This window comes from Ornithorhynchus anatinus, chromosome X1 (genome assembly GCF_004115215.2).
Source record: "Ornithorhynchus anatinus isolate Pmale09 chromosome X1, mOrnAna1.pri.v4, whole genome shotgun sequence".
NCBI classification, from domain to species: domain Eukaryota; kingdom Metazoa; phylum Chordata; class Mammalia; order Monotremata; family Ornithorhynchidae; genus Ornithorhynchus; species Ornithorhynchus anatinus.
Window position 1 is genome coordinate 73346490 of NC_041749.1, and position 22004 is coordinate 73368493.

Genomic DNA, 22004 nt, shown 5'->3' on the forward strand with positions numbered 1-22004 from the left:
TAAATGTTGAAATTCTGAACTAATGATTTTTCCATATTGCTACTACCCATCTGTAAAATGAATTCCCTTCTCATGGGCCGTAGTTCTCTGTACATTGTTTGACAATCATAAACTCCTCACAATCAATAAAAACAAATGTGATTTTTAAGGTTAAAATTAACTTTTCAGACCATTAAAAAAGTAGCTTCTCATGATCTTCTGTACTTATGGAGACAGATGCCTTTCCACATAGTACAATATGTGGTAACCATGATCACATGGCTTATATGCTTTAAAATACTACATATTTAAAATAGATTAATAGAACTAATTTAATTTCATGATCATGGACTTTTTAATCCTTTGATTTAAAAGCACCTAATTTCAGGAAGTGTTGGTCATTCTTCTTTCATCTAAGGTCAACCTAAAACTTTGCTCTCCTCTCTTTCAACCACAATATTCAGTTAGTCACTCAATCTTATTGTTTCTTTCTTCATAAGATCTTCAGAAGATGCATCTTCCTCTCCATCCTCTGCTATCATGCTGAATCAAGCACTTGACAGATCACAATTCGACTACTGCATAAGCCTCCTCACTGACCTCCTGCATCATCTCTTCTCTTTCCAGGGTACACTTTGGTTCCCTGACCTTTCTTCTAAAACATCATTTTTGCTCATATCCCCAGTACTCCAAAACCTCTAATAGTTGACCCATCCCTCTCAGCATCAAGCAGAAAGTCTTGACCATTTGCTTTAAAGAATTCAATCAGTTCTGTCTGCAAAACTTTTTCTCACTCCTTTCCCACTACACACCAGCTCATGTGCTTTGCTCCTCTCAAGCCGACACACCATTTGCCCTTTTCTCATCTCTTTCACTATGCGCCTCTTTCTTTCACCCTTCCTTCTGCTCAGAACTCCCTCTTTCTTCACATCTGGCACCAACCACTTCTTTCTCTTGAAATTATATCTCTTTCAGGAGACCTTCCCTAATTAATCTTTACTCTCCCCACCTTAGTTCCCCCTCTATTGCCACTTCAGTCCTTCTGAGGCACCCAAGCACTTAGTTACTAACTCCACTTTGTTTCCCCCTGACTCCAACCAGGTAGCACTTATGTACTTAAACGTTGCTGCTTCCCCAAACCTGTAATTTATTTTAGTGTTGATCTCCCCAGCTAGGTTGAAACCTCTTTGTGGGCTGAGATTATGTCTCCCAAGCACTTAGTACAGTGCATTGTACAGAGGAAGTGCTCTGGATTGATTGATTCTAACCAAGAGTTCTCAATTTGAAAGGTGAAAGGATAATGAGTCAAACCTTCATTTGAAGTTTAACCTTTTGTACCTTTACTTCCCCCGATCAACTTCAGGTTTCCCACTCAAAATGAAATGAAAACAACCACCAAAAAGCTACTGGAAATTTTATGAAGTTTTATAACTGTTGATCCAAAGAGCTCAGTAGGTCATTTCATCCCAAGGAAATACTGCATACTGAAAGTATTTTACAAAGAAAAAGTGAAAAATAATAAAGCTCCAGTTAGTATTATGAGGACATAGAAATTCCCCTCCATAAACCAGTCAGATCAACTGGATAATCGATTGGCATTACTTTAATTTGAAAATTAAATTACAAGATAAATTGAATGGGGTCTGGATTTTACCCTATTTTCTATCCTGGACATTAGCAAAGCAAAGCAAAGACCAGTTAGTGTTTGAAAAAAAAATCCACTCCAGTGAAATGAGTACATGACTCATTTCAGACAGAAAAATACTCCAAACACCCAGGAACAATTCATTACATACATTGAAAATCACCCCATAACTCAAGCAATCATTTAGTTTCATAGCATAAGGAATTATTGAAGAAGAAATGAAGACACTCCATTTTTCATGTTCAGCTTCTAAAGTCATTATAATAACTTAATTCATGTTTCTTGATGGCCATTTCCAAACTATCTTATACTTGGATTTCATCTCTGTTTTCTGAGAAATTAGGAAGGGTTCTGAATAGTAATGACCCCTTAACAAAGGCCTTATTGTCGATTCATTTACATCCTCAAATTCTCTCCCCTCACCACTGACTGAACCCAAATTTCAGCAGGAAATTAAGCCTTCTTTGGATTGCTGATAATTTTTTGTTGGAGCAGATTGGTAATAAATAATAGTATTCTGAAGTGTAGAAAAGCTAACAACTTGAGCCAAGTGGGAGAACCACAAGAAAGCTGATGACTGCAGATGTCATCCAAGAAGAAGTCTGCTATATCTACATGTTTTTCTTTGTAAAGGCTAATGTAGACACACTGCTAGACCAGCATCTGAGATGATTAGAAATACTATAAGCCTGATCCTAAACACAGAAAATCCCCTTTTTCCTTTTTAATAATAATAACAATAATAATGATAATTGTGGCATTCTATGCAACAGGCACTTAGTTACTAACTCCACTTTGCTTCCCCCGACCAACGTAATTGGATTGGACATAGCCCCTTTCCCACATAGGGCTCACAGACTTCATTCTAATTTTACAGGTGAGGGAACTGAGGCACAGCAAAATGAAGTGACTGGGCCAAGGTCACACAGCAGAAAAGTGGCACAGCAGGGATTAGAACACAGGTTCTACTGATTCCCAGGACGGGCTCTATCCACTAGGCTACGCTGCTTCCCTTCTTTTTCTGTTTGTACAAAGGTTTGCTGGACATAGCAGCTAAATTTTATCTACAAATTATCTCTCTTTATAAAAGCATCAAAAGAATTTAAAGTCTTGTCCTCTATGCTGGAAAAATGATAGAACTACAGATAAATGGGCCATTCCAACATTGTTTCTCTCAATAGTGCATCTTAATTAATTGTTTAAAAATAACTATTAAACAGTAGCAGTATCATTTTTTAATTGAACACCCACTGAGTCAATGAATTGTACTAATCCCACAAGGAAGTTTACACACTAATGTGGAAGACAGAGATGAAAACATTTACAAACAGAGTAATTAGAGAAAGCAATTGAATGTACAATTGAATAGCACATATATAAAAATGCACAGAATGGGTACAAATAAAGGCATAAATCTTGTTTGCTAGTGGGTTTTTTTGGCTTGGGGTACTGAGTACTAATTGGAGAAGGTTTGTTGGAGGTCATGGAATTTTAAGATAAAATATGTGGGAAGCACTGTGGTCTGTCAGATTTGAGAAAAGAAGTTCCAGTCCAGGAGAATGGCATGGACAAGGGGCGGAAGGCAAAATCAGCAAGATTGAAGAACAATTAGTTAACTTGAGAGAAGCATAGAGAGCAAACTAGGGAGTAACAGGTGAAAAGTGAAATTACCTGGGAGATGGTGAGTTGGTTGCAAACCTTGAAGCTGTGAGTTGTTATGAATTTTTGTTTGATTTGGAGGCACAGTGTAGGGTTCTGAGGAGTGTAGAGGTATGTGCTGAGAAATGCTCCAAGAAGATGATTTGTGCAGCAAAGATAACTATATTTTGGAATCTCCTTGGTTAGGGAATGTGTATACCAATTCTGTTACATTGTACTCTCCCAAGAACTTAGTAGAGTGCTCTGTGCTCAGTAAGCAATCAATAAACATGATTGCTTGATTGCTTGAGAAGGTGAGAAAGGAGGCAGAGACCTCCAAGGAGTCTGACAAAATAGTCTAGTTTCAGTATAACTAGAGTTTGGACTAGGATGGTAAATACTTGGATGGAGAGGAAGAGGTGGATCCAGGAGATATTATATATGTCAGAAGATTTTGGTTCTAATCCCAGCTCCGCCACTTACCAGCTGTGTGACTTTGGGCAAGTCACTTAACATCTCTGTGCCTCAGTTTCCTCATCGGCAAAATGGGGATTCAGCACCTGTTTTTCCTCCTACTTAGACTGTGAGCCCCCTGTAGAACCTGATTTTCTTGTACCTACCCCTGCACTTAGTACAGAGCTTGGCACATAACAAGCTCTTAACAAATATCACAATCATTAGTATTTATGTAGGAAAAAATGGACAAGATTTTACAGTAGATTGAACGCAAAAATCCCAAGACAGTACACAGTCCGGGAAGACAATGATGTTGCAGGTTTCTGTGATGGAGAAGATGATGGTATCAACATAGATGGGAAAGTTAGGAAGAAGGGGGAGGTGAGTAGTATCATTTTACACATGTGGAGTACCAGTACCAATGGGATGGATATTCAGGTGGAGATGTCCTTGGAAGGAATAAAAGATGTGGAACTGGAGGTTAAGATGAGAGGGCAGGGCTAGAGAGGTAGAATAGGGAGTCATCTGCATAGAGATGGTAACTGAAGTCATGTGAGCAGATGAGCTTCCCAGGGGAGGGAGTGGAGAGGGAGAAGAGTAGGGGACCCAAAACAGAGCCTTGCAAGAAACTCATGGTAAGAGGACAGAAAGCAGAAGAGGAGCCTGTGAATGAAACAGAGAAGATGTAACCAGAGAGCTAGGAAAAGAAACAGGCTTCGTACTTGCCATATAAACCAAGACCTGATAGGGGTTTTTAGGATTTTGTGGAGGAGTGAGTCATGTATGGTGCTAAAAGTGACTAAAAATGTCATGAGGATCAGGACAGAGTAAAGCCCTTTGGACCAGGCTACAAAGAGGTCATAGGTGATTTTAGAGAGTCAGACTCAGAAGAATGGAGTCCAAAGTGCCACTGCAGTGAGTCAAGGAGTGGGGTGGTAGAGAGGAAATGAAGGCTGTGTAAATCCAGTTCCATGAGTTTGGATAAGTATGGAAGCAGGGAGAAGTAATGATTGAAGGATGTTGAGGGGGTCGAGAGGGCTTCTTTTGTTTCAGGGCAATGAGAACGTGTTTGAAGGCATAACAGAGAAGCAGATGAAGGATATCTTATCCAGGATGGAGCTGGGGTTCCCCAGACCACAGTGACTGGAGTTAAGGTGAGTGGACACAGAGGGTAGAGGGTACACTAGGAGATGCATGGGACAATGGTGAAGTGCTGGAAGGTGTTTTGGGGGATAGAATGCTTGGTGGGGTGGTTGAAAAGTATAACAGAGATGTGGTGGAGAGGCTAGGTGAAGGGTAGGATGTAAAGGGCAGACAACATGATACAGGGTCTTCCCTAGAGGTGTTCAGTGCTCAGGTCCTTGAACCTTTTCAACATCCTAGAGCCTGTGAAGGCTAGGTTTTGTATCTTCTGGTCTATTGGTAGTAGGAAGGATCCACATATTATGGTCTCCTAGTGGCACAGTGTCCTAGCTTTTTGGGGTCCATGTCTCTGGGAATCTAGGTGGTCAGGCTTGAAAGTTGCAAGGTCTTAAAGTTTTCAAAAGAAGTGGTAGGAGGAGACAGGTGAGCAGGTACATATATATATGTAACTCAGTGAGATGGTTTATAACCACATTGTGACTAACAAATCTAAGTATTTTATCTAGTTTTAATCAACCTTCTTAATCTAAATGATCTTTCACGTTGCTTTGACTTTGCTAATAACCTGAATATATGGCTAAAGAGTTGAATATATCCAAAAGTGATTCCAAAATGCATATTTACAGGAACGCTGGGTAAGGTTATTTTGTTACAGCCCATTAGAATGAAAAAAATATATAGCAGCTCAAGCAAGAGACTTATTTTTATTCTGAATGCTTGACTGCTCATATAAATGTAAATGTATGGTACTTCAAATGGAATTACTAGCATAAGTATGAAGAGAACAATTACTATTATCATGCTTTTCCTCATATTCAGTATTAAATCCTAAAATATATATTGCCCATTCTTCAAAGGAAGATATATTTAAAGTTAAGGTTACCATACATATTTGAAATTTCCTCTAGAATTTCATCTTTTTAAGCTCCCCAAGAGCAGGAATTGCACCTTTTATTCCAATTTTACATTCCTAAACATTGAGTACCATGTTCTGTACACAATAAGGGCTCAATAAATACTGATGTTGTAAATTATGATTGTTTGAGTGGAATATGTACATGACACTCTCTATGCACTTAACATATATTCTCTTCAGTGATTTTCAGAAGTTTGGTAAAGAAAAAAGCATAATAGTCGACAAAAGACCATATTGACAATAGTTGGCAAAATGTCCTCATGTTGATATTTACTTGAAAAAATAACGAAAGAAAATCACAGCTGAATTCTCATTTCTACAGAAAAGGTCTGTCTATACAGCAGCAGGTTAATTTATTCCAAACATTCAACAGCATTTATTGGGTGCCTACCTGGTGCAGAACATTGTAAGTGCTGCATGAAAGAGTACAATGAAAGGAAAAGACATGGACCTTGTATATGAGGAGCTTGTTATGTAATGAGGAAGTCAGACAGACATATGTTGCTGACATACAATATGGAAGCAGCCTGGCCTATGGGCGCAGCGTGGTCTAGTGGATACAGCACTGGCCTGGGAGTAAGGAGGAACTGGGTTCTAATCCCAGCTCCACCACTTGTCTGCTGTGTGACCTTGGACAAGTCACTTCTCTTTGTGCCTCGGTTACCTCATCTGTAAAATGGTAATTAAGACTGTGAACCTGATATGGGACAGGGACTGTGTCCAACTCAGTTTGCTTGTATTCCCCTCTGCAGTGCTTAGTACAGTGCCTGACACATAGTAAGTGCTTAACAGATTCCAAAATCATTATTATTATAGAGGAGAAGAAAAATAAATAGCTACAGTATGTAACAGTAAGGCAATGGAAAAATGAATAAGTGAATAAACATGGGAAATATGTGAATCATTACATGGATATGTACATGGGTAAGTAATGGTGTTAGTTGGGATGCCATGACAGGGAAAAAGGAAATTTGTTGGGGAATGTATCATGGAGGAGGTGGTTTTTCAAGAGGGCTTGGGAGATAGGGTGGGATATGAGTTGTGGATTTGACGAGGAAGGAGTAAGCGTTCCAGGTAGAGAGATTTGCATGAGTAAGGGGTCAGGGACAAGAGTGTTGAGAGTGAGTTATAGTTAGAAGGTTAGCATGGGAAGAATGAGGAGAGAAAGATGGAGTGTAAGAGCTGAAGAATGGATATACAAAAAGCAGAAAGCTGGTGGAAAGTTTTGAAGCCAAGATATGGAGCTTCTATTTTATGCAGAAGGAAATGGGAAACCACTAGAGGATTTTCAGGAACAATATGTCTGTTATATTGTACTACACTCTCACAAGCACTTAGTACAATGCTCTGCACACTGAAAGCGCTCAATAAATACAATTGACTGACTGACAAGTAGTGGTAGGCTTATGGGAAAATAAGTGTTGCCTCAATAGAAATGATAGTTGTGGCTCATGGCATGGGTGAAGGGGAAATAAGGGACTGATGAACTAGCTGACAGAGAAATCAGAGCCTGTAAATATCACAGTTTAGATTGGGGGTAGTGATTTGGATGCACTGAGAAAGTAATATAATTTCTGATTTATAACTTGATTCCTACATCAGGCCATATAACCTGATCTGCACTCAGTTCTGAGGGTCATTAGTCTACAATCAAGAAGGAATGAATTCAGAGCATGGATATTTACAATGGCTCTACACTGTTAGATGGATTGGCAGGGCCTGTTTGACCAAGCATGTATTCAACTTGATTCCAATATTAATTCAGTGATATAGCAAAACTGATTACAATATATAACTTTCTTCCATTTTTTAGATTATGCAATAGGGAACCCATGATTTGACCTTTGAAATCTATATGCCAACTCATTCTTCCAAATGTAAGCATGATTCCCAGATGCATTATTTGGCAGGAATATCAGTAACTGACATCTTAATACCGGCTCCACCACTTGTCAGCTGTGTGACCTTGGGCAAGTCAGTTCACTTCTCTGTGCCTCAGTTACTTCATCTGTAAAATGGGAATTGAGACTGTAAGCCCCACTTAGGATAATGACTGTGTCCAACCTAATTCGCTTGTATCCACCCCAGCTCTTAGTACAGTGCCTGACACATAATAAGCACTTAACAAATACCATTATTATTATTATTAATAATATATATCAGCATCAGCAGTTTTTAAGTGCCAGGAAGGGGAATTCCTCTTGGAAGAGGTGGGTTTATTAGGAGGTCTTTGAAGGTTGGGGGGATGTATGTGGTTTTGTGGACTTGAGAAGGGACAATGTCAGGGGAAGGGATGAACAGTGTATCAGACACAGGAGAGAGGAAAATGAAGTATAATGAGAACGCTAGTTTGGGGGAAAAAAGTGTGGGCTGGAGTGCAGTGGGATAAGAAGACATATATAAGAAGAAAAACGTAGATGTGCAACCTCATGCGATAAATGTGTGAAAGGTACATATCAGTCTTTTGAAGTGGATTCGGCAACATCTTCCTTAAGAGCCACCATAAACTGACTCTGATTCCAAGGTTTCCTAGACATGATTTTCCTTCTGGTCTTCTCCTGATAGTAGATTTATTTTTCCAATGTGGTAGTAATGCTAACCACCAATTCCATGGTGGGGATTGTTTAGATTTATTGGATGGTCTGGGTTTGAGGCAGGCAGGTGGAAAGCTCAGGTCTCATCCTGTCAGCAGGGGACAGTCAGTAAGGCTGCCAGGTTTGCTCTATCTCTGCCTCTCTCTGGCTCAAAGAAACGGGACAGGCTAGCAAAGCTCCCACTCTGCCGTGGAATCGGTGCCCATCCCATTTACCTTTCCTCCTCTCCCCTTCTGTTTCTTCCTCCCCTTCTCTCTCTGTCTCCTTCCCTCTTTTCTTCCATCTTCCCCTTTAAAGACCAGCCCCAGTTAATAATAATAAAAATAATAATCATGGTATTGGTTAAGTGCTTACTACAAGCCAAGCATTGTACTGGGGTAAATATACAGCAGTGGGGTAAAATATACATTATAATCTGATTGGACACATTCCCTGCCCCATGCAAGGCTCATAGTCTAATGGGGAAGGTTAACAAGATATTTCAACCTCATTTTACAGATGAGGAAACCGAGCACAGAGAAGTTAATAATAATGTTGGTATTTGTTAAGCGCTTACTATGTGCAGAGCACTGTTCTAAGCACTGGGGGAGATACAGGGTAATCAGGTTGTCCCACATGAGGCTCACAGTCTTCATCCCCATTTTACAGATGAGGGAACTGAGGCCCAGAGAAGTGAAGTGACTTGCCCACAGTCACACAGCTGCCAAGTGGCAGAGCCGGGATTCAAACCCATGACCTCTGGGTCTCAAGCCCGGGATCTTTCCACTGAGCCACATTGTTAAGTAACTTACCCAAGTTCACACAGCAGGCAAGTGGCAGAGCCAGGATTAGAACTCTGGTCATTCAATCATATTTATTGAGTGCTTATTTGCAAAGGACTGTACTAAGTGGTTGGTGTATACATCAGAGCTGGGGGACCTGTTTCTTGCCCACAGGGAGTTTACAGGCCAGACGGGAGACAGACATTAAAGGAAATTATGGATAAGTGCTGTGGGGCTGAGAGTCGGGTGAATAAATGGTCCAAATCCCAGAGCAAGGGTGATGTAGAAGGGAGAGGGAGTAAGGAAGAATGAGGGCTTAGAGAAGGTCTCTTAAAGGAGATATGATTTTAGGAGGGTTTTGAAGGTGGGGAGAGTGGTGGTCAATCGTACATGATAGGGGGAGCGATTTCAATCAATCGGTGGTATTTATTGAGCACTTACTGTGTGCAGAGCACTGTACTGAGAGCTTGGAAGAGTACAGTACCACAGAGCTGGTTCTGACCCCCAGGCCTGAGCTCTTTCCACTAGGCCACACTGCTTCCCAGTTCACCCCCATGCTCCAAATTGTAAAGTTGACCAACCCTGCTAGTAACTACAGTTGTTTACATATGGAAGACCATCACTCCTCATTGTCCCCACCACTCATAGAAAGGCTGAAGAGCATTTATATTGCATTTGCAAGACATTAGAAAGGAATACTAGATCTGATGCTTTACCCAAGATGCACATTGGGCAGGGTCAAGAGAAATTCTCAGTAGAAAAAAGCAAGGGAGAAGAAGAATTTCAAGTCACAAAGGAAAACAGCATTAAAAATGGAATTTCCTTCTTAAACATACAAAATTTCCCTTTAAAGAATGGGCCGTGTCCAGAATTTGTATGTGTGCATTAAATACATATTTCAAACAGCCTTTATACTTTGATCCTTTGGGTTCTTCTAATACAGCAGGTTTTACATTTATATACATATATATATAATTATATATATATTTAATCTGCTGTATCAAATATATGCATATATACATATATATTGTACATTCATATACACAAGCCCTTTCCAATCTAAACAAATGAAGGGAGAATTAGAAAATTAATAAACATAAATCCATAGGACTGGGAAACTGAACAAACTCAGGTGCAGTGTTTAGGCAAGACAAGCGAGAAACTTAGGCCTCTCTGTGAAAGACTGTGGGCATGGGACAAATAGTAAAACTGCTATGGCAAACAATGAGGCACAGAAATCTAGTTCTTCCATGTTAATAATGCGGATAAGTTACTGCCGTACCCAATTCAACACACAAATAAACATTTTCTAAAAATACTTGTGTTTTACCCAGCATCATGGAAGAGGAAAGCCTAGCTATTTTTATTACCCTGCCAAATGTAAATTTACCTCAGTTCCAATCTCTCACAATATATATGGGAAACTGTTTGTGAGGCTAGCTAATTCATATCAGGTAGAAACCTGTCTGATGATTAGGTACGGGCTACCCTATCATTTCTCTTGGAAGGTTGTTAAGTGGAAAATAGTAATTTACTACATTTTCTACACTAAACCCTTCCAAACACTGCTTATCAAAGGGCAAAGATAAAATCACCCTCACCACAACTTCACAATCCACCCACACCTCCAAAATTATAATCACTGTCACTTCTGGAATGGAGAAAGACACATGGGGTAGCACAACCTGAAAAAAGTCAGAGACTACTTCAGAGGATCTTAAAATGTAGCCTTGGTAAAAGAGTTTCTAAGGTGAATTGATGTGAGTTGGGGTGGAACTATTCAACACATTTTACAAGAAAACAGCCAGAGAGAGCCATCCCACTGAGGGATCATTTGGGGTTTCATTCCTGTTACCTTCAGATTGGCAGGCTGCATTTCCACCCTATGGCAGGATTTCTAAACTTCAGTATAAAATACTGAAGCAAAGCACTTAATCTTATTTGTAAACCCATTCATTTTTAGGCATCACAGATACAGGGCTATTTGATTGGAAGATTCCAATGAGCTGCAGATATCTGGTCCCATTTGGATATAATAGAAATGAATAGAGGTGGGAGTTCAAAACAGCAGGGTGCTTTACCCTGTCCAAGCTATTATAAACTCCTAGAGGAATCATTTCATCTGTAACCCAAAGTGAATGGGTCTTCAATCTATTTGCTGTTATAATAATAATAATGATGATGGTATTTGTTAAGCATTTACTATGTGCCAAGCACTGTTCTAAGTGCTGGGGGAGATACAAGGCAATCAGTTTGTCCCATGTGGGGCTCACAGTCTTAATCCCCAATTTAAGGATGAGGTAACTGAGTCAGAGAGAAGTTAATTGACCTGCCCAAAGTCACGCAGCTGATAAGTGGTGGAGCCGGGATTAGAACCCACGACCTCTGACTCCCAAGCCCGTGCTCTTTCCACTAAGCCACACTGCTTCTCATAAAACCAGCTCTATTCAAGACCCAGAGGACATGGCATAGAATTGTGAAGTCCCCCTGGGAACTCAAGTTTATGACAACAGCTATGGTTCTGGTAAGAAGTTGGTTTTCCCCAGAGTCACATTTGTGAGACACTGTAAAATGCAGGGGGCCAGAAACCACTTCTATTCTGGTGATCCACAGCTATGTGATTTACCACCCAACATGGGAAAATACTGGGAGAGGAAGATGCCAAGGAAAAACCCGTGGGAAAAACCAAGATACCCAGGCGTCCTCTCAAAAAGGAAGAATTTGGCTGTCAGTGTTTTGTTTGCTTTAATGTGGAAAGTTGATTTGTTTAGAAGTAAATTAACTACATATGAAAAGGCAAATGATTATTTCATGGGAATTTGAATTGCTTATTTATTTACACATTTTAAACAAGATTGAGTACAGTAGTTTGGCAAGACTCTACAGAGCAGGAAATATAAAAAGGTTTCAGCAAATTATTGTACGTCTCCAAATTAAGTGGTTTTAAAACTGTTACATTTTAACGCCTACAAATTGTATTATTCATGACACTAATGTACTCCTGCTGGCTAAATCTGTATCTAATTTGTATAATTATGTATCTGATCACTGCTGAATGAGCATATTCCATGGAAAGGCATATAAAACTATTACCAAGAGCTCAACTTGACCCAGAAATCTGCTAGAATTCTAATGCCATCTTTCCACTCCAACATGAAGCAGCTTGTATATGTGTTCTTTTAGGTTTAATGGAGGGTGTGTTCCCATCTGTGACTGAGGCACACAGTTGAGGAGCATATAGAGCATATAGGACTGAGGAGCATATAGAGAATCCTCTAGACTATGAGCTCGTTGTGGGTGGAGAGCATACCTATCAACACTGCTGTTTTGTCCTTTTCTAGCCATTTAGTACAGTGCTCTGCATACAGAAATCACTCTATTAATATCATTGATTGATTAATTACTACACCTGCTCATTTATCTCCTAATAAATGAAATGAGTGGCATGAAGAGCTTGAGGGTCATGAGGCAAGCCCAGGCTAGAAAGAAACCCCAGCTAGCCATTTTTTGTACCACAATGCTTACACCATACCATACAATTCCCTGTAGAGGATCCACTTAAGACAAGCAAATGGGTTAGAGTCCAAGAATTTAAAAGGAAATCAGAATCTAGAGCCCCAGAAACACTGCTCTCTTGCTTTGTAGCCTGCAGTAAATGCTGATACTGTTATTTAAACCAACTGTTTAACAAATACCATTGAAAAAAACTGCTGTCATTCAATATACAAATATACTGTGTGAGGTAAATAATGATAAAAGCACTGGGGGAGTCTTGTTTTGTGTAGTCCTTAAATTCACTGCAGAGAGTGAAATCAACAGAAAAGTAGGATCCAGGAACACTCCATAGAAATAATAATGCTTGAAGAGCATACAGAATGTGGGAAATAAGCAATGGCAATGTCAAATACAAAAGAGGTAAAAGAGTGAGTACAAATAGTAAAAATATAATAATAATAATGGTATTTGTTAAGGGCTATGTGCCAGGCATTGAACTAAACACTGGAATGCATACAAGCAGTCCCTGTCCCACATGGGGCTCACAGCCTTAATCCCCATTTTACAGATGAGGTAACTGAGGCATGGAGAAGTCAAGTGACTTGCCCAAAGTCACACAGCAGACAAGTGGCAGAGCTGGGATTAGAACCCAGGTCATACTGACTCCCAGGCCCATGCTCTATCTGCAAGACCATGCTGTTTTCTTTAAAATCACCATTATCCACTCCATCAAAAAAAAAAATCAAATGCCCTTAGAGAGATTAATATCTTGGCATCGGTAGTTTGAACCAAGAATTAGAAAAACAAATTTCATTCTTGCTTCGTAAATGTTATTGTCTTCAGGCATTTAAAGATAATAACTTTGTTTTTAAAAACGATTACTACAACTGTTGACACTGTTTCACATTCCATGAAAAATCTAACCATTTGTATCTTCAGAGCAGAGGAATGAAAAGCACTAAGTAACTATTTTGTAGAGCGATGGGGATATATGTACTGGAAAATATTAAAACATTTCACTTTTTTAGATATCCAATTTTGTTAACTTGTTGACAGTCACAAATGCCCAGAAAATATGGGCTGAGTTGTTTTTGATCACTGCTTGAACAACAGATTAATTTAAAAATCAGTGGTATATTGAATGACAAAAATTATTGGTCGGGGCAGCCAAACCACCAACCCTAATGACATTCTTACGTTAATTCTTATTTTCTTTTAGGTTCCTGCATTCTTAATAAACGCTATATTTTTGAAAATCATTTTAAACTTTGCAAATTGTCCCTATACAATAAAAGACATAGGCTTGTGCTATATGCAGACAAATACGCACTTCATTGTTTCAGAGTCAGATTCAAAAGTTTCCATTTAGGCCAAAGGGTCATCCAAGTGATATATTTTCATCTAAAAACATCAACTGATAGTGAAAGGGGTACATGGAAGACTTAGACAGAGACAAAGACTTCAAAGGCATTTGGTGGCTAAAGTACCCATAACCATTATGTCAGAAATTACCTTCCATTGTTTTCTGGATGCTAGCAAAATATTTAAACACAAGAGTAGCCTGAAATCTTATAAGAGATGGGAAGATTGTTAATGACAGTCCCAGGCTAAATTGTAGCATGGAGCATGTTCCCATAGGAATTAAACAGTTCATTGGGATTATTTATTTTGGTTTGTCATTGCTTGTGGATAAAAGTAATGGGTGCCTTGAGATCAATTTGTAATGTACACTTTTTTTGTTCCATTGTGGGACTTGAAATGTTTTTCCATGAAAAAGATCTTAGTACATAATTTTGGAAATACTATAATTTTCACCAAACTCAGTTTCCAATTTACTCTTGGCCAAACACTGCAAAATTGTGTTATTTTTGAACGCTGCTTGCTCTGACCTGAAGTTACCTAAAAGGTTGGTCTGAAGGCTACAGTCATTTTGGAGAATTTGACATGTTCAATCTCATTCTTTCTAGAGAAAATGAAATCTTTCTGGACTAATTAAATGTCAACTGTGGATGTGGCTTTGACTGTCAGTTACTGTTATGAAAAATCATAGCAAACACTAATGAAAAATAATAATTCATGCTTACATATCTTGCATTTCATATAGGGTTATTAAAATATCTAGACCAGGTGGATTAAATCATCATAACTTCCCCAAGAGACAGCAAATATTATTATTCCCAGGGAGTTTGTTTATTTCTGTAGGGCTGCACTCCAGTTACCTCTGTTTATGGGGGAGTTGATAAACCCATAGTAGGTGTTCAATCAACAGTCAAAAATAAAGGGAAGAAACAGTGTAACCAATACTTAAACTTGAGGAAGACAAATGGAGTGAGAAGCTTTTTTAAAGAACCACTCAGTCCTAGCCACCATTAAATAACAACCCAGTGCCCCTCACCCCTCGAAGACTCTACCTTATTCTCCATAGCTGAGTCCAACATTACTAAGAAGCCTTACATCTCCTCTCTTCAAAGCACTTCAAACCTGAGTCAGGCTTAAACTTGGAAGCCAAGAGTTCCAAATATATTTTTGATATGCAAAACTCACTCATTATTCTTATTTTTTGAATTGAGGTGCTCAGGGAGAGGGTAAGGGATTAGCCAGAGTCAACAAACTGAGAAGCACCTTGCCTTATTACTGCTTTTTGTGCAGTTTACATTTCTGTAGCAATACAACTCCAAACTCAAATGGGAAATGCTTACAATAATGGTCTTCCAAGCTAAAAAATTATTATATCTTGTATCTATCCCAGCACTTAAAGCAGTGCCTGGAACAGTACCTGAAGTAGTAAGCATTTAACAAATACCACAATCATTATTATTATTATCATTACGTTCAGAAGGGCACGTAAAAAATATTGATCATTATGTTCAGAAGGGCAGGTAAAAAATATTGAGGTGTGACTGCTTGGTAGATAGCAAGCACAGAAGAGCAGTTACCACATTGCTCTGAAAAAAAAATTTGACCTTGGATTTGAGATGATCCCATAACATCTGATGCTTAAGGGTGGGAAAATAATTTTACCTAGCAAACTATATTGAAAATTTTCAAATAATTGGAGAGATGCTCAATCTAGATACTGCTGCTCCTTACTCAATGTCACAATAATCACTCTAATTTTAGAGTGCAGACTTGTTTAAAGTCATGCAAGTTTCTGTTGTAGCACTGTTTGGCAATCCTTACTGCCTATCACATGAACATAAACACTCCACTTTAGCATGGCAGCCACTGATGTTTATGTTTTGGCAATACAAGTAATAATGATCGTTTTTGTTAAGTGCATATAGTAATATGCCAAGCACTGTTCTAAGCACTGGGGTAGATGCAAGCTAATCAGGTTGGAAACAGTTCCTGTCCCACAAGAGGCTCACACTATTAATTCCCATTTTACAGATAAGGTAACTGAGGCACAGGGAAGTTAAGTGACTTGTCCAAGGTCATTCATTCATTCAATTATATTTACTGAGTGATTACTGTGTCAAAGCACTGTATTAAGTGCTTGGAAAGTACAATGCAGCAATAATAATAATAATAATGATGGTATTTGTTAAGCACTTACTATGGGCCAAGCACTGTTCTAAGCACTGGGGGAGATACAAGGTATTCATGTTGTCCCATATGGGGCTCCCAGTCTTAACCCCCATTTTACAAATGAGGTAACTGAGTCACAGAGAACTGAAGTGACCCGCCCAAAGTGCTTGGTAAAGTGCTCTGCACACAGTTAAGAGCTCAGGAAATAGCATTGATTGACTGGAGGGGAGTTTAGCTTAGTGGAAAGAGTAGGCGACAGGGCCCTAGGAGACCAGGATTTGAGTCCCGGCTCTTCCACTGATTGGCTGTGTGACCTTGGGTAAATCACTTCACCTCTCTGGGCCTCACCTGTATATATCTATAGTTCTATTTATATTGATGCTATTGATGCCTCTCTACTTGTTTTGTTTTGTTGTCTGTCTTCCCCTTCTAGATTGTGAGCCCATTGTTGGGTAGGGACTGTCCCTATCTGTTGCCAAATTGTACTTTCCAAGTGCATAATACAGTGCTCTGCACACAATAAGCGCTCAATAAATATGACTGAATGAATGAAGAGAGAAGTTAAGTGACTTGCTCAAAATCACACAGCTGATAAGTGGTGGAGCTAAGATTAGAACCCACCACCTCTACCCCCAAGCCTGTGCTCTTTCCACTAAGTCATGCAGACAATCCCTGCCCACAATGGGCTTATAGTCTAGAGCTGGAGAGATAGACATCAAAACAAGTAAACAGTCATCGACATAAATAGAATTATAGATATATACATATATGTATATATGTATATAAGTGCTGTGGGGTGAGGAGGAGAGCAAGGGGAGAAGGAAGGGGGAGCTGGGTAAATGGGGGCTTAGTTTGGGAAGGCCTCTTGGAGGAGGTATGTCTTCAGTAGGTTTTTGAAGCGGAGAAGAGTGATTGTTTGGCGGATTTGAGGAGGGAGGCCATTCCAGGCTAGAGGTAGGATGTAGGCCAGGGGTCGGTGGTGAGACAGGCGAGATCAAGACACAGTGAGAAGATTAGCACCAGAGGAGCAGATGTGCAGGATGGGATATAGAAGGAGGGAAGGTCACACAGAAGACAAGCAGTGGAGCCGGGATTAGAATCCAGATCCTTCTGACTCCCAGGCCCATTCTCTATCCACTAGTACAAATATTACCTGAACTTTTCTATTTCATTCAGTCTATCATAAGTCAAAAATGCCCAACAGCTAATGGTGGAATAATTAACATTAGCTGTTACAGTAAGAAATCCAGGAACATCAACTGTTTGTGTAGTACAGATTTGAAAGGCATTTTATGCTACCAATTGTGTTGTAGTCATTAGTGATTCTCAAGGTCTTGCTCTGACCATCACTAAAATCCACCCTTTCCTCTACATCCAAAATGCTACCATGTTAATACAATCACTCATCCTATCCCACCTGGACTTCTGCATCAGCCTCCTTGCTGGCCTCCCAGCCTACTGCCTCTCTCCACTCCAGTCCATACTTCACTCTGCTGCCCGGATCATTTTTCTACAAAAACGTTCAGGACATGTTACCTTGCACCTCAAAAAACTCCAGTGGTTGTCCATCCCCCTCTGTATCAAACACAAACTCCTCACCATTGGCTTTAAAGCACTCCACCACCTTGCCACCTCCTATCTCACCTCGCTACTCTCCTTCTATAACCCAGCCCACACAGGTCACTTCTCTAATGCCAACTTTCTCACTGTGCCTCTATCTCGGCCTATCTCACAACTGACTGACCCCTAGTCCGTGTCCTGCCTCTGGCCTGGAATGCCCACTCTCCTCAAATCCAACAGATAATTACTGACTACCGCTTCAAAGCCTTGAGGGCCCATCTCCTCCAGAGGCCTTCCCAGACTAAGCCCTTCCTTTCCTCTTCTCCCACTTCCTTCTGCGTCGCCCTGACTTGCTCCCTTTGTTCATCCCCTGACCCATCCCCACAACACTTATGCACTTACCTGTAATTATTTATTTGTATTGATGTCTGACTCCCCCGCCCCAAACTGTAAGCTCACTGTAGGCAGGGAATGTCTGTTTATTGTTTTATTGTACTGTCCCAAGTGTTTAGTACAGTGCTCTGCACACCATAAGCACTCAATAAATAAGACTGGATGAATCAATGACCACTGTAAGAATAATTAAATGCCTTATTAAAGTCACATCTCCTCCAGAAAGTCCTCCCTGCCTTATTTCTCATCTTTCTACTGAATCACCTATGCATGTGAGTCCATACCCACTAAGCACTTAGGTAATTACCCCACCCCTCCACCCACACCTACAGCAGTTATATACATATCCTTATAATGTGTTGTTTCTCCTACCTCTAATTTATTTTAATATAGTTCTCTCTCCAACCTCCACTAGATTGTAAGCTCCTTGGAGACAGGTGTCATGCCTACTTTATTGTATTCTGCCAAGTGCTTATTCACTCAATCATATTTATTATTACAATCAATGATAATAACATTCTACCAATTACAAAAGAACTGGAACTTCTCAGAAGTACCAATGGAAAAGCAGTGTGCCTTAATGGATAGAGCACGGGCCTGGGAGTCAGAAGAACCTGAGGTCTAATTCCTCTCAGCCATATGTCTGCTTTGTGACCTTGGGCAAGTCACTTAACTTCTCTGTGGCTCAATTATCTCATCTGCAAAATACTGTGATTAAGACGGCTCCCACTGGCCTCTGCTCCTGTCCAGGAAAGACTCAACAGAAAAAGTGTGAGGTCATCTCAACTTTTAGCACGTTGAGAAGGTCACCGTTGTGGCCACTGCTGTGATTCCTGTGACTGTTGGTCTGAGCCATGAGGACATTGAAATTCTGCTGTTCCTGTGATATTTATCATTGTCCATGTCTTTTATGCTTTTGTGTCATCTTTACGTCTATGTGTTAAGTCTCTTTTGCCAGCTCCACTCCAACATTCTTAGTTTGTGAGCCCCTCATGGAGGGGGTACCATATCTATATCTTATTCATGTACTTCTTTCTCAGTGCTTACTACAGTGCTTTGCACTCAGTAGCCACTTAAGTACTATTTTAATATTAGTATTTTGAGTTCTGGGCTAAAGTTATTTAGACAAGCCTGCATGAGTGTGTGTGTGTGTATGTGTGTGTGTGTGTGTGTGTGAGAGAGAGAGAGAGAGAGAGAGAGGTTTGGGCTTAAATGTGCCAATGATTTGGAAGGATTTAAAGATCTCCTCAGGAAGGAAGTTGAAATAAGATTTATGGATGAATGACTGTTTCCTAGTACTGCAAGTCATAAAACCAGTAGGGAAAGAAAATATCTTAGATTTAATTCTGGGTAGTGGACTGGTATACATATATAAGAGCCACTCAACAGTATACACCCAACTCAGTAAAGTTTAACATTCTTCTGAGAGAGAAGGGGAGGATAAAAAGAAAAGAAGGATATTTAATTTTAGAGAAGGAAACTATGAAGAAATGCAGGCCTAGTTAGGAAGAAGCTGAAAAATTACATGACTGTCAGAGTAAAAGAGGTTATTGGTGAGAAAAGGTCATCTTTCTAAAAATGGAAAGTTTTCCTGAGTGAGAACAGAAAGTACGAAAAGAGTTGCAGTTCAGTTGTGAACAGGAAATTAGGCAGGCCAAAAGGAAGTTGAAAGTCAAAATGAATGCCAAAGCCAAAATAATCTAAGGATATATAATCAATCATATTTATTGAGTGCTTACTGTGTGCAGAGCACTGTACCAAGTACTTTGGAGAGTACAACACAACAATATAAAAGACACATTCCCTGCCCACATCAAGCTTACAGTCTAGACATGACTATTCAGTCTATAAAATGCAGAAAGTCTGTGAGATCATTTCTGATCATGGAATAAAAGGTGCATTCAAGGGTGAGCGGAAGATTGCCAAAAGGCTCAATGAGTTTTTCAGTTTGATCTTTCCTGAGGAAGATTTTAGAGATTCCCATAACCAAATTGGTTTTTATCAGATTATGGAAACCACATAGAATGGTGGGTGAAATTCATGAGCAAGTTGGAAATATATCGATGGGTCTAGATGGCCTCCATCTGAGACTTTTGAAGGAACATCATCTCCATGTTTATACACAATATTAAGGTATTCTGGCTGATGAAATACCAAGATGGAAATAAACCTCATAAACAGAGTGAGCAGGCTGAAAAATGACAAATGAGCTTCACTGAGCACAGGTGCCAGGTAATTCATTAAAGAAGTAATCCAAATTACAGTTGCATAACAAGGGGCTTGAAATGACCTTATTTCAGGATCACAGATGACAGTTCTTTTAAATTATTGGTGCAATGTGTAGCAGCCAAAAGGCTGACTGAACGCTGAGCATCAATGGGGAAGCATCATGGTGTACTGGATAGAGCAAGGGCCTGGGAGTCAGAGGTCATGGATTCTAATCCCAGCTCTGCCACTTGTCTGCTGCATGGTCCTGGGCAAGTCACTTCACTTCTCTGGGCCTCAGTTACCTCACCTGGAAAGTGGGGATTAATACTGGGAGCCCCATACAAGACAGGGACTGTGTCTAACCTAATTAACTTGTATATCTACCGCAGCGCTTAGAACAGTACTTGGTATATAGTAAGCACTTTACAAGTACCATAATTATTATTAATTATTATTATTAAGAAAGGTAGAAAGCAAAAGGCAGAGTCTGGAGACTATCAAAAACTATGTACACCTGCCCCTGGAATAGTGTGCAGTTTTTGTCACTGGTCACTAAAACCTTCCTTGGAACATAGCCCCCTATATTTCTTAAGCACAGCCACTTAATTTAAAGTTTAATGTTTCAAGGACATGATTACAGTGATAAATAAGCAAGGAGTAACTATATCCATTATTTATGGATATCAATAACATAACCACTCCCAAATTTTACCTAGTAAATCACGTATAGAATTTTGTTTCTTCCATGGGAACCTTAAACCTCTTCAATATACACATCTTCAGATAAATACATACTCACCTCTCTAGAGAGACAAACATATTCATAGACACCCACAAATCCTCAGAAATGAATATATCCATACACCCTCACTTATTCCCATATTATTCATTCTCTATATCTCTCAGGACAGATCATTTTCTACCTCTGAGTTTCTCATGTGGCCCTTCAGCTGGTATAGAGAAGTGGAGCATGTCACTCCAACTTCACTAGAGCTACTTGTGCCCCAAACTCCAAAGGAATGAAGCGTTTGTAGAAGACAGAGAGACAGCAGAGCAGTTCCAAAAGAGTCCAAAAAGCCTCATCATTTTCCAACGAATGATTTACTTCCTCAGGCTACTCTGTGAGGTTCTTCAGACAGAGTTTTCTAATACTTCCTATCACTCACATCATAAATAGGTCTGGCAGCGTACCTTAATAGCATAAATATGGCAGCAAATCCTAATACCTTAGGAAGGGCAGGCCACCAGAATCTCTTTCCCTGAAGAGATTCCTCATAACATGGGCATCAATCAATAAATGATATTTATTGAGTGCATACTATGTGCTTGGAAGAGTATAATGCAACAGAGTTAGCAGAAGCGTTCCCTGTCCACAACGAGTTTACAGTCTAGAGGGGGAGAAAAACAGAGCAACTATTTCAGTTGGGCATGGGAAGTCTTGCTTTTGCTTGAACTATCTGGAAGTCAAGTCTACTTATGAGATTAATATGGAGTATCAGGTTTTCAATTGAGCCCTGAATTCAGTAAAGATAACTCAGATCCAGGGGAGTTTGTCTACCCCTATTTAGAGTAAGAATGAAGAGTCAATTGGTTAGGGCAGTTAGAAACATTTGCCTTTTAAAATATGAATTCTTGACAAAATGATTCTGGGGTTTCTCCAGTTCTTTTCAAGCTAAGATTCTCCAAAA

At 39.7% G+C, this 22004-nt stretch overlaps 1 protein-coding gene across 2 annotated transcripts in view; it reads right to left on the bottom strand.

Moving 5' to 3' along the window:
- CACNA2D3 (calcium voltage-gated channel auxiliary subunit alpha2delta 3) overlaps positions 1–22004 on the bottom strand; it is a 1019762-nt gene that overhangs the window by 19053 nt on the left and 978705 nt on the right. The gene's annotated exons all lie outside the window — the stretch shown is intronic.